Source organism: Lotus japonicus, chromosome 1, assembly GCF_012489685.1.
Source record: "Lotus japonicus ecotype B-129 chromosome 1, LjGifu_v1.2".
Taxonomy (NCBI): domain Eukaryota; kingdom Viridiplantae; phylum Streptophyta; class Magnoliopsida; order Fabales; family Fabaceae; genus Lotus; species Lotus japonicus.
This window is the reverse complement of record NC_080041.1, coordinates 59,593,934-59,603,637: the sequence shown is the minus strand read 5'-3', so window position 1 is coordinate 59,603,637 and position 9,704 is coordinate 59,593,934. Positions and strand designations below refer to the sequence as shown.

Sequence of the window (9,704 nt, the reverse complement as noted above, 5' to 3'; positions counted from 1 at the left end):
TAAGCTCAGTCGAGAGTTTTCAGCCCAAAGGACGAAACTTTAGCCAAAAATGGGTATTTGAAGCAGAATTGAAACTCGACGGTAGTTCGGCGAGAATCGGCGAAATGTAATCCGCTAAACATGCTCTTTGGCACGTAGGGAAGAAGTTTAGATAGAAAGATGAAGTTATTTGGATAGTTTTGCAAGAAGCTCAAAACTTAGAGTATAGAAAGACATAGAGAAAAACTACGGAATTGACGATCAGAAGTAAGGATTAGCATCTATACCTCGATATCTTCAAGTAGCAATTGTCGGAACAACGATCAAGCAAGAAACGACAAAAATATTCTCTTCCTCCTCCTCCTTGAAGCTCGCGGGTTTGGGCAATGGAAATGGTGAAGGTTTTGATTTTTTTTTCTCCTATTTATAGGGGATGGAAAATGCGGGAAAATGAAAATTTCGCGATTTCGATTTTTCCTGTGCCATTCTCCGTGAATTCTAAGATAGGTTCTAGCGACAGAATTCCAAAACTCAAAAGAGGTTTCTTGGAATTAAGGTAAACAATCCAAAGTCGGTGTAAATCTATTTTACCCGATAAACTACTTTTTGGAGTGAATGTCGGATGAGAAAACTTCTTTCTGAAGAAAGGTTGAAAACATCAAGAGAAATGGGTGTACGCGTGTGGAATCTTCGTTTGAAGCTCCGAATAGAAAAAGTCTTCTTCAACCGTTTATTTTAGGTTTCTTGAACTATCAGGGTTTTAGTTTCGGCAAACCTCCGAGAATTAGAATCGGACGTTCGTGCATTCCAGGGTTTCGCATCGAAACGCTTGTCATGGAAGGATTAAGAGAAGTTCTAACGTTTCTCTGAAGATTTTTGGAATTAGTTTCCATCGTGTCTTTAAGTGCAAATTAGCTATTTACTAGCGCTCTTGCCCTAGTTAGAAGCGAACACTAATCATGCTATAACTTTTATCGACTCTGATACAATCCATAGACTTTTCCTGAACTTTCTCCTTCATAAATTTATTCCATTCAATAAACTCTTGTTCAGGTTTTTCCTTCACGATACATCAAACCTAATCGTGAATAGGAATTTTATTTACTTATTCTAAGCTTAAAAACTTGGGTCTCACAAGTACATTCAAAATAAGGGTTTCATAAGAGGAAGCATCACATCATTAGTTTATTTAAGAGATATGGAAGCATCACAGAAACCACCAACAAATACTAAATCATATGTGAAATTAAACAAAACAATCACAAAATAGGGAACAATGAACAAATTAAGAGAAAATTAAAGGTCATGGCTTTTAGGAATTGAATCAACACTACCAAATATAGTGCTCACTAATTAGGTCAATCAAATTCAGCAACAAAAAATAACCTTTAGGAAGCGAAGCATAAACATTTATGCCAAACACTTACACAATTATCAATTTACACAAGTATCAGCACCACATAAAGCAAGTTGCATACTCGAGTAATCTTCCTCATTTTTCCTCCATGCCAACCGATTCACAGTAGAGACATGTAGGGGAGGAGATGACTGAGTAAGGAGCAATTTAGGTAAATCTTAGATAATTAAGGCAAATCTTTTAAGATTTTAATATTTTATGAAAAAGTTTCTCAGATTTAAAATTAAATTTAAAAAATTGGTTTCAAGATTTGTTATGGAAATAAATTTTAGGTGAAGAAAAAGTTTATTTTTAGAGTATTAATTAAATTTTGTTTTTATTGAATTTTCAGATTTTTATTTAATTAAGGATTTTATGAGTTTTTATTGTGATTTGGTAGTTTTTATTAATTAATTTTTAAGGTATTTTTATTGATTTTTTAGTTTTTTAATCTTTTAAAATTTTATGAAAAAAAAATTCAGATATTAACAATCTAGGTAAATCTTAGATAATTAGGACAAATCTTTTAAATCAAATCTAAAATTAAAAAAGGTACTAAATAAAGATAGATAAAAACTACAAAAATCTAGCAAATCACAATAAAAACTCATAAAATCTTGAATTAATTAAAAATCCGAAAATTCAATAAAAATACCATAAAAATTAATTAATACTCTAAAAATAAATAATAAGGTAAAATAAGATAAAATCATGAAATAAACAACTTAAATCATAATCAAATCTAAAATTTAAAAAGGTACTAAATAAATATAGATAAAAACTATCAAAATCTAGCAAATCACAATAAAAACTCATAAAATCTTGAATTAATTAAAAATCCGAAAATTCAATAAAAATACCATAAAAATTAATTAATACTCTAAAAATAAATCAAAAATAAATTAAGATAAAATCAAGAAATAAACAACCTAAATCCTAATCAAATCTAAAATTTAAAAATATATTTTTTTATGCGAATTAACCTGAAAATGACACGTGGAATTTTTTTTCCTGAGAATTAACGTGAGAATGACACGTCACTAAATCTGCCTGATAGAAGTTCTTCTTTTCTAATATATATTGATATTGATTGATACATAAGTGCAGAGCTTTAAAAAAAGAGTTTAATCTCAGATTTTTGGAGGTTGAGGAGGGCAAGGAGATGCAATTGAAACAGTGAATCTTTTCTTGTTTTTATCATCTTACTATGTAAATATGATTTTTTTTCTTCGTTAGAGGATGATATAAATTATTTGACCTTATTGTTTAAACACTTTGATGGTTTAATTAATGTGATGTATTTCAGTTCAAATTTTTAGTTCTCTGTTATCCTTAATCCTTCATTGGTTTATTCGGTGATATTTTAGCATGCTTGCAATTAGAAATTAGAAATGTCGTTGTGTTAGCTAGAGAAGAGTTAAACTTATGCTTCTCTGTGTTATGGATAAGAGAAGGTATACAAAATTAAGCTCAGATTGAGTTTAAATGTGTTCTAAATGCTCTTGTAATTATATAATTATCAAGGAATTACAATTGACAAATTATTTTTAGCATTAAAAATTATCAACCTCATTGTAGAGAAAACTTGGATTCCTATGCTAAATCTCAAAACGAGGAACAAGGTCGAATAGTAACAAAGTTATTCCCCTGACATGTTGTGAATTGTAAATTGTTGTATGATTTGTAAATTTTATTTTATGTTTGATTTTAACTTCTTCAAATTTAAAATCTTCAAAAATATCATTACAATCAAATTTTTAGTTTCTCAAATGAAATAAGTATTAAGTTATTACTTAACACCATCCGTGAATGTTGATGGCAGCGTTAGAGGGGTGCCGATCAGCGGCGGCTTTGGGGTTGTTTCCGGAGCTCGCAAGGCCAGTGGAAGGGAGGCTTCTTCGGATTTCAAGAGGAGGCTTGCATCCTTCATTTGGAGTTACTCGCGATTTTCATTGGGCTGACCATTGCTTGGGATCAGGGATTCAGGGTGGTTGAGTGCCAATTCGATTCTATGGACGCCGTGACGCTTATTAAGTTTGTCCCTCCATCGCGTCACTTGTATGCCTCGCCCATTTGGGATATCAAAGATCTTCTAGCTCATGACTGGTTAGTGGACCTTCATTTGAGGAAAGGGAATGCTTGTGCGGATCTTCTGGCAAAGCATGGAGCTGGTCAAGGAGAGCCTCTTGTGATTATTATTGATCAACCATTAGCGGGTTTGGATTTGCTTCTTCTCGCGGATGCGTCGGGTGTGGCTTCCTTGAGGCCTTAGTTTCCGTTTTGTTTAGCTAATGTAAAAAAAAAAACACCACGCACAATTTTAATAGGTTGTTAGACATGCTTATAAAAAAACTTTGAGCTTGATACAAAAGATTTTTATTTTAAAAAATAAAATTTTACTATTGTTTATTGACTACCTATCATCGTCAGATGAGTTATAAGACTCGATATATTTATATATAATACTAGATTTTTTGTTGAATATTAAGGTGGCATGTTCTTATTTGAAAAACATTGTCTATGTGAGCACCATGAAGTAACTTTTTCTTATTTGAATTAGAAATAATTTGTCAAGGACTAAAAGTCATAAAAGAGTGTTTTATAGACCTATTTGAATTTGATCCTAGATGTCAAAGACGTGGAACATATTTATCCCTATTTACAATGAATATGATAACATAGTTTACTTTAACTTTAATCAATATTTCACAACAAGTAATACAACATGGTGTAATTAGTTAGTTATTAAAGTCGCTATTTTGTTACGATATGTTGAGCTCGTAGTAAATGTAAGTAGTTAGTAAGTTCTGTAAAATATCTTGTATATATACCTTTTTGAATCATTCAATGAATTAATTGATTCTTTTGATTCCTCAGTCCAATTATGGTATCAGATCATATTCTAAATTTTTTTTTGGTCCACCAAAATTTTAGACACTCATGGATGAACGATCTTGGTGTTTGTACCTAGGCATGCTGAGGTGTCTCACAGTCACACATTGACTATATATGTGACCGAAATAGTCCTTACTTAGAGTAGAAGAATTGTCACACTTGATCTAGCTTTTGGATAGCATAAAACCTAACTTGAATTCTAATATGGAAGTACATATATCTTGGAGTGCTATATTGTGCATATAGCTTCCTCTTGCCTTTTTTTATTTCATGATGCTCAAGTTTGTTCCAACTCATTGTCCTTCCCAAAGAAAGTTACTTTATAAGGTTGCTGGTCTCAAGTGGTGAGTTTGAACATATATCATAACCTTTGTGTGTTAGATTGGTGTTCCGGTTCCAAAAAATATTAAACACTTCAAATCTTAGTTGGTTAATCAAGTCAATGATCATATAAATAACTCAATCAAATCTTTCATGGGCTGCGTTGGGAAATCTCTTTTCAAGTAGGGTTAGTAGATGTAGGCCACTCAACCGCGCCGCCCTACTGCCTACACTCGAACTCCTCTTGCTCGGGACCACCTCCAGTCAGAACGTTCCAGCAACCTCATTCACAGCTGTGTCGATTCATCCCGTACTTCCTCTCGCTGGGTTCGCTTTCATGGTTGGATGCTACAACCCTACGAAGTTCAGCTGTCATCTATCTCCCTATCTCTATTTTCGTAAATGATGGTACTTTCAACCTCCATCAACCTTTCGAAACAGCTGTGGCTTCTACTTTACAGGCTGTGCGTCTAAACCCTACCTCCCTATCTAATTCCTTTACAGCTTGTCTGAGTGCACTCTCTTTCTGTTGAAACCTGTATTGGTGATATGGGTGGGCTTTGCACGGGTTTAATTCCATTACCTATGTTGTTTACATGTCTCTCTGTCTGGGTCTTGGAATTTTGTTCTGAATTTTCTTCCACTTGCCTATCATAATCTTCACTCAGGTCATGTTTTTGTATTCATCATGGGTTAATCACTTAATTGGCTCATTTGCAATATTTGTTTTGTTCTATGGGTTAATTGGTAAGGCACATAGATAAAGTGTCATTATTAAAATAGAATTTGGAATCATCTCTGTTGCAAGGATTGAATCAGAATATCAAGAGAAAGGTTCCTATTCTTGGAACGGCTTTATTGAATATTGCTGAATTTGCATCTCCCACTTAGCAAAAGGATTTTGATATAAACATTCCTCTCACACGACCTGGGGGTTCTGTGGAGCCTTCTCCTTCACTTTGTGTAAGTTCCTTCCTAATTATTTCCCAGTTGTTATTATCAGGTTCATAATTATTGACATTCTAGCTTCCGGTTTTTGTCTTTGTTCTTGTCATAATAGCTCTCTTGATTGTGTGCAGATATCAATTAGCTTGGAGTCAGTACATAGAACAATAGTGCCTGTCTCATCACCCCCAGCCCAGTCAGGAGAAACTACAATGGCAGAAAAGGGTTATGAGCTTTCTGCAATTAAAGCTGGTCTTAGGAAAGTAAAGATTTTTACAGAATATGAAGGCGAAAAAGGCAGGCTCTGAGGAAGAGGGAAGTGAAGGCAAGTGCTCTAGGAGTAGTGAGGATGGCTTTTCTTGCAGCTCCTTGCTTTGAGCTGTGTTTTCAGGGGAAAAGTTGGGCTTTTGAGAACTGTTGTAGCTATTAAACAGTTGGACAATGAAGACAATGATAGAGTTAAATTACCCTACCGGGTAAGTTAGACAGCCCCATGTTTTATTGGTTTTATGTGAATTGACTGTTGTATATGTTTTAATTGTTTATGACTGTCTTGTTGGTGAACTGCATTGGTTTTTACAAAACATTCACTATTGGGAAACCTGTGTTAGTAAGGACAAAACTGCTGAAAAAATACTCAAGGAATTCTATGAACTTGTGGCTGCAGCTGAGGTAGGCATCTCCCTCAGCTCCTTCTAATAGACTTAAGCCTCACTAATAGTTCTAGAAAATAGGAGTTGGCTACATATAGTAATTTCATAGCTGTCACAAAGAGGAACTGTGGAAAGAAATGAACTCGCGAGTACAATTGCATTATTGAAGAAGGGAGTAAAGGATTCACTTAGTAAGCTAAATCGGATGAAGCATCTTAAGGATGAGTTCTATATACTATAGACAAACCTCTATCAAAAGTACACTACACTGAGTTCTATAAACTAAGACTATTGTTGAGGCCTCTATCAAAATGTATCGGCGCGCAATTGCAAGATAAAAGTTTTAGTTGATATTTTTTGTGAAGTTTTATTTCTCTTATGACATAGCATTGCCATACTTGCATGGACATGGCATATTGATTGAAGTTTCATTATTGAATTGTTGATTTGTGAAGCTATTGAATTACATATCTCCAATAAATATGTACCTTGACTTGCTCTTCAAACATGTTGCTCAGGATAGAAGTAATACTATTACAAATGAGATATCTGGAGAAATTAGTGCATTGGAGAATCTGAATGATGCTGCATATGGTTTTGAAGAGGGTAATGATATATACACACCTCTTTTTTTATACACTTCATTTCCACCTATTTTTATTTCTATCTCTCTCCTCTTATCATCTATCACATCTTATACTTTCTCACTCTTACTTTTTCTTTTCTTCCTATCTCTCTCTTCCTTCACCTCATTCCACCTCATTTTGAGGTGTGAATAAATAATTATTGTTTTGAAGAAAGTGTGGCTGCATTGTTCCTCAAGAGGTTTGCCTATTTTTCTTCTATATATTTTTCCCTCCCCATGACATTAAGAAGACTTTGTTTACTAATTAATTAGAGTTAGTTCCAGGCTGGTGATGATGACTCTTCATTTTGTCTATGCTAATCTTGTAATTTTATGAATTCAAGCCATTAAATTGTTTAGGTATTAATTATTTTTCTGGCCATGGCAGTAATGTGAACCTACAAGAGAAAGAAGTAGGAACCTCTTTAATGGATACTGCAGACAGCAATCTTAGTGCCACATTAACCCGAGTTGTCATCACTGAAAGAAAGTAACAAATCAATGGAAAGCGAACTTTAAGAAGAACTGTCAACAGTCAATTGTTTTCAAGACAAGAAGAAAATGCACTTGATATAGAACACAAACCTTTAGCTTCAAATGTTTGATCATTTCAATGGTACTAATAATGTTTGGTGGTTTTAGCTAATAATTTCTTTGTGAATCTTATGGATCGTGCTACTAATACTTATTTTCAAATTGTTGTAGATGTTGATTATGATTATTGTTGGATTGACTTGTGATTCCCATGCATGCTTCTTTGGTCCAAGTCCAACACATGTTGCAAACTGCTATTGATTATTAGGACTGATCTTTCTGTGCTTTCATGGAACACTTTAGTTGTTAATGTTGCTCTCCAATTAGTGTATTGGTGCTTTTGGTTACACTATTTGCACGGGGATAATCCTAGAACACTATTATAAAATAATTATAATAACACTTTAAAAATCTTACAATCATATATATATATATATATATATATATATATATATGTATCTGTAATATTTACATATTAGAATTTAAAATTATAGTAGTAAAGATAACAATTAAAATAAGTAAAATATGTAATTTGTTTAATCCATTTTAATAAATTATAAAATGTTCTTCCGTGCATCACGCGGGTATAATCCTAGCATATACAAATTTTAGTTGAACATGAGTTTATCCTTAGATCCTTCTACTAAAAAATGATGGTTCAAATGACTCAGGAAGAATGAAAAACAACACCTTGGTTTTTGTCATAGAATTTGTCAAAAAGTTCTAATATTGTAGATATTTGCTACAAGAAAGATGTGTTTCCGATGAGATTCAAATTCAAGAATCCAAATATACACAAGAGGTTGTTAATGTGATGATGCCAATTGGAATTGAACATGAACAACTTAATCCTAACAAAGCAGAGGTGAAGGAAACCAAGTTTGGTTTCACAACAGAATAGTACCAAAGTCTATTCATCCAAAATAGGTAAACCATTATTGAAGATAATGCTTACAACAATTCTTTCGCACAACCAACTCTCACTCATAATAGTAAAGTTCCCTCACTCAAGTGGATCTTGAACAATGGAGACACATATCACATCTCGATCTTGCACATCAACCCTATCCCATTGGAATTGAACATGAACAACTTAATACTAACAAAGCAGAGGTCAAGGAAACCAAGTTTGGCTTCACAGCAGAATAGTATAAAGTCTTATTTTATTCATCCAAAACAGGATAAACCATTATTCAAGATAATGCTTACAACAATTCATTCGCACTACCAATTCTCACTTATAATGGTAAAGTTCCCTCACTCAAGTAGATCTTGGACACTGGGCTACCTTACATCTCCATCTTGCATATTTCAACTTGTCAAAATTATCTTGCATGTTGGAAATTCTCTACTGGCAAAGACATGGAACCATACACTTGACACAATCATTTTTTTGGACTGGTGTTCTTTACTTGCCAATTTCCACTTTAGTTTGAATTCAGTTACTCGATTGATTTGTAACTGTTTTACAAACTACCGTTATTGTTTCAACATTCTTCCTTTGATTGTATGCATTTACTTAAGTAGTTGTTTCCTTTCAATACTTGAACAAAACTATTGTTTCATTTGTTTGTGACATTCTCACCTATCTAAAAAAATTTAACTTTTACTTTAGGCAATTGTTATTCCCAACCCCCTATAATCTAGTTCCACCCCCTTAAAATGGCGAAAAGATAAAAATGTCATTAATGAAAAAGCGAAACTACAAAAATGTCTTAGTGAAAAAAAAAAACAACTCTTCACCTCCATCCTCACATCCTCTCTCCTCTTTCTCTTTCTTCCCTCACCAACACCATTCATCTTCATCTCATCTTCATTCTATGTTCATACTCATCTCCAAACACAATCCCCCTCTCATCATCGCTCATTCCCATTTGTCCGTCGTTGGTCGTCATTTTCATATTTGTTTTTTTCCTGCAACTAAATGCACTTTAAAGTGTGTTGACTACGCACACTTTAAGTGTGTATAGCTGCAAATTTCATAAGAATTGATATCAGATGATTTTTTAAAATTATGAGACCACCAGTGTAAATCAAGATAGAATGTTTGGAGATTTATGGTGGAATAAATTTTTTTTTTCGAAATTCAAAATAAAATGCCAGATGAAGAAATTTGGCTAAATTCCACAAACCTTAGAACAGAGTGTGCTAAGGGACCAATTACATTATTTGTCTCTTCAACTTTGTAGTTCACTTCGTCTTGATCCGAAACTAAAAACAAAATTAGTTTTTGGGACTGAAACACTGAAATTTGTAATTTTCGCAGACGCACTTTAAAGTGCGAGCGAAAAAAAAAATTCAAGGGAGTTTTCAAATTTTACATGTTTAGGGGAGGTAGAACTAGATGTTGGGGGTG

The 9,704-nt window shown here is 33.4% G+C and overlaps 1 long non-coding RNA gene across 2 annotated transcripts; it reads left to right on the top strand.

Annotated features, from left to right (window-relative positions):
- Positions 1 to 4,585: 4,585 nt before the first annotated feature.
- On the top strand, positions 4,586 to 7,636 carry LOC130734099 (uncharacterized). Of its 2 annotated transcripts, XR_009017756.1 has the most exons (5): positions 4,586 to 5,554; positions 5,671 to 6,012; positions 6,708 to 6,795; positions 7,203 to 7,430; positions 7,520 to 7,636. It is a non-coding gene; the product is annotated as an uncharacterized LOC130734099 (long non-coding RNA). The 2 variants fall into 2 exon arrangements; XR_009017753.1 differs by having other exon boundaries at positions 4,590 to 5,554; positions 7,203 to 7,636.
- Positions 7,637 to 9,704: the final 2,068 nt, after the last annotated feature.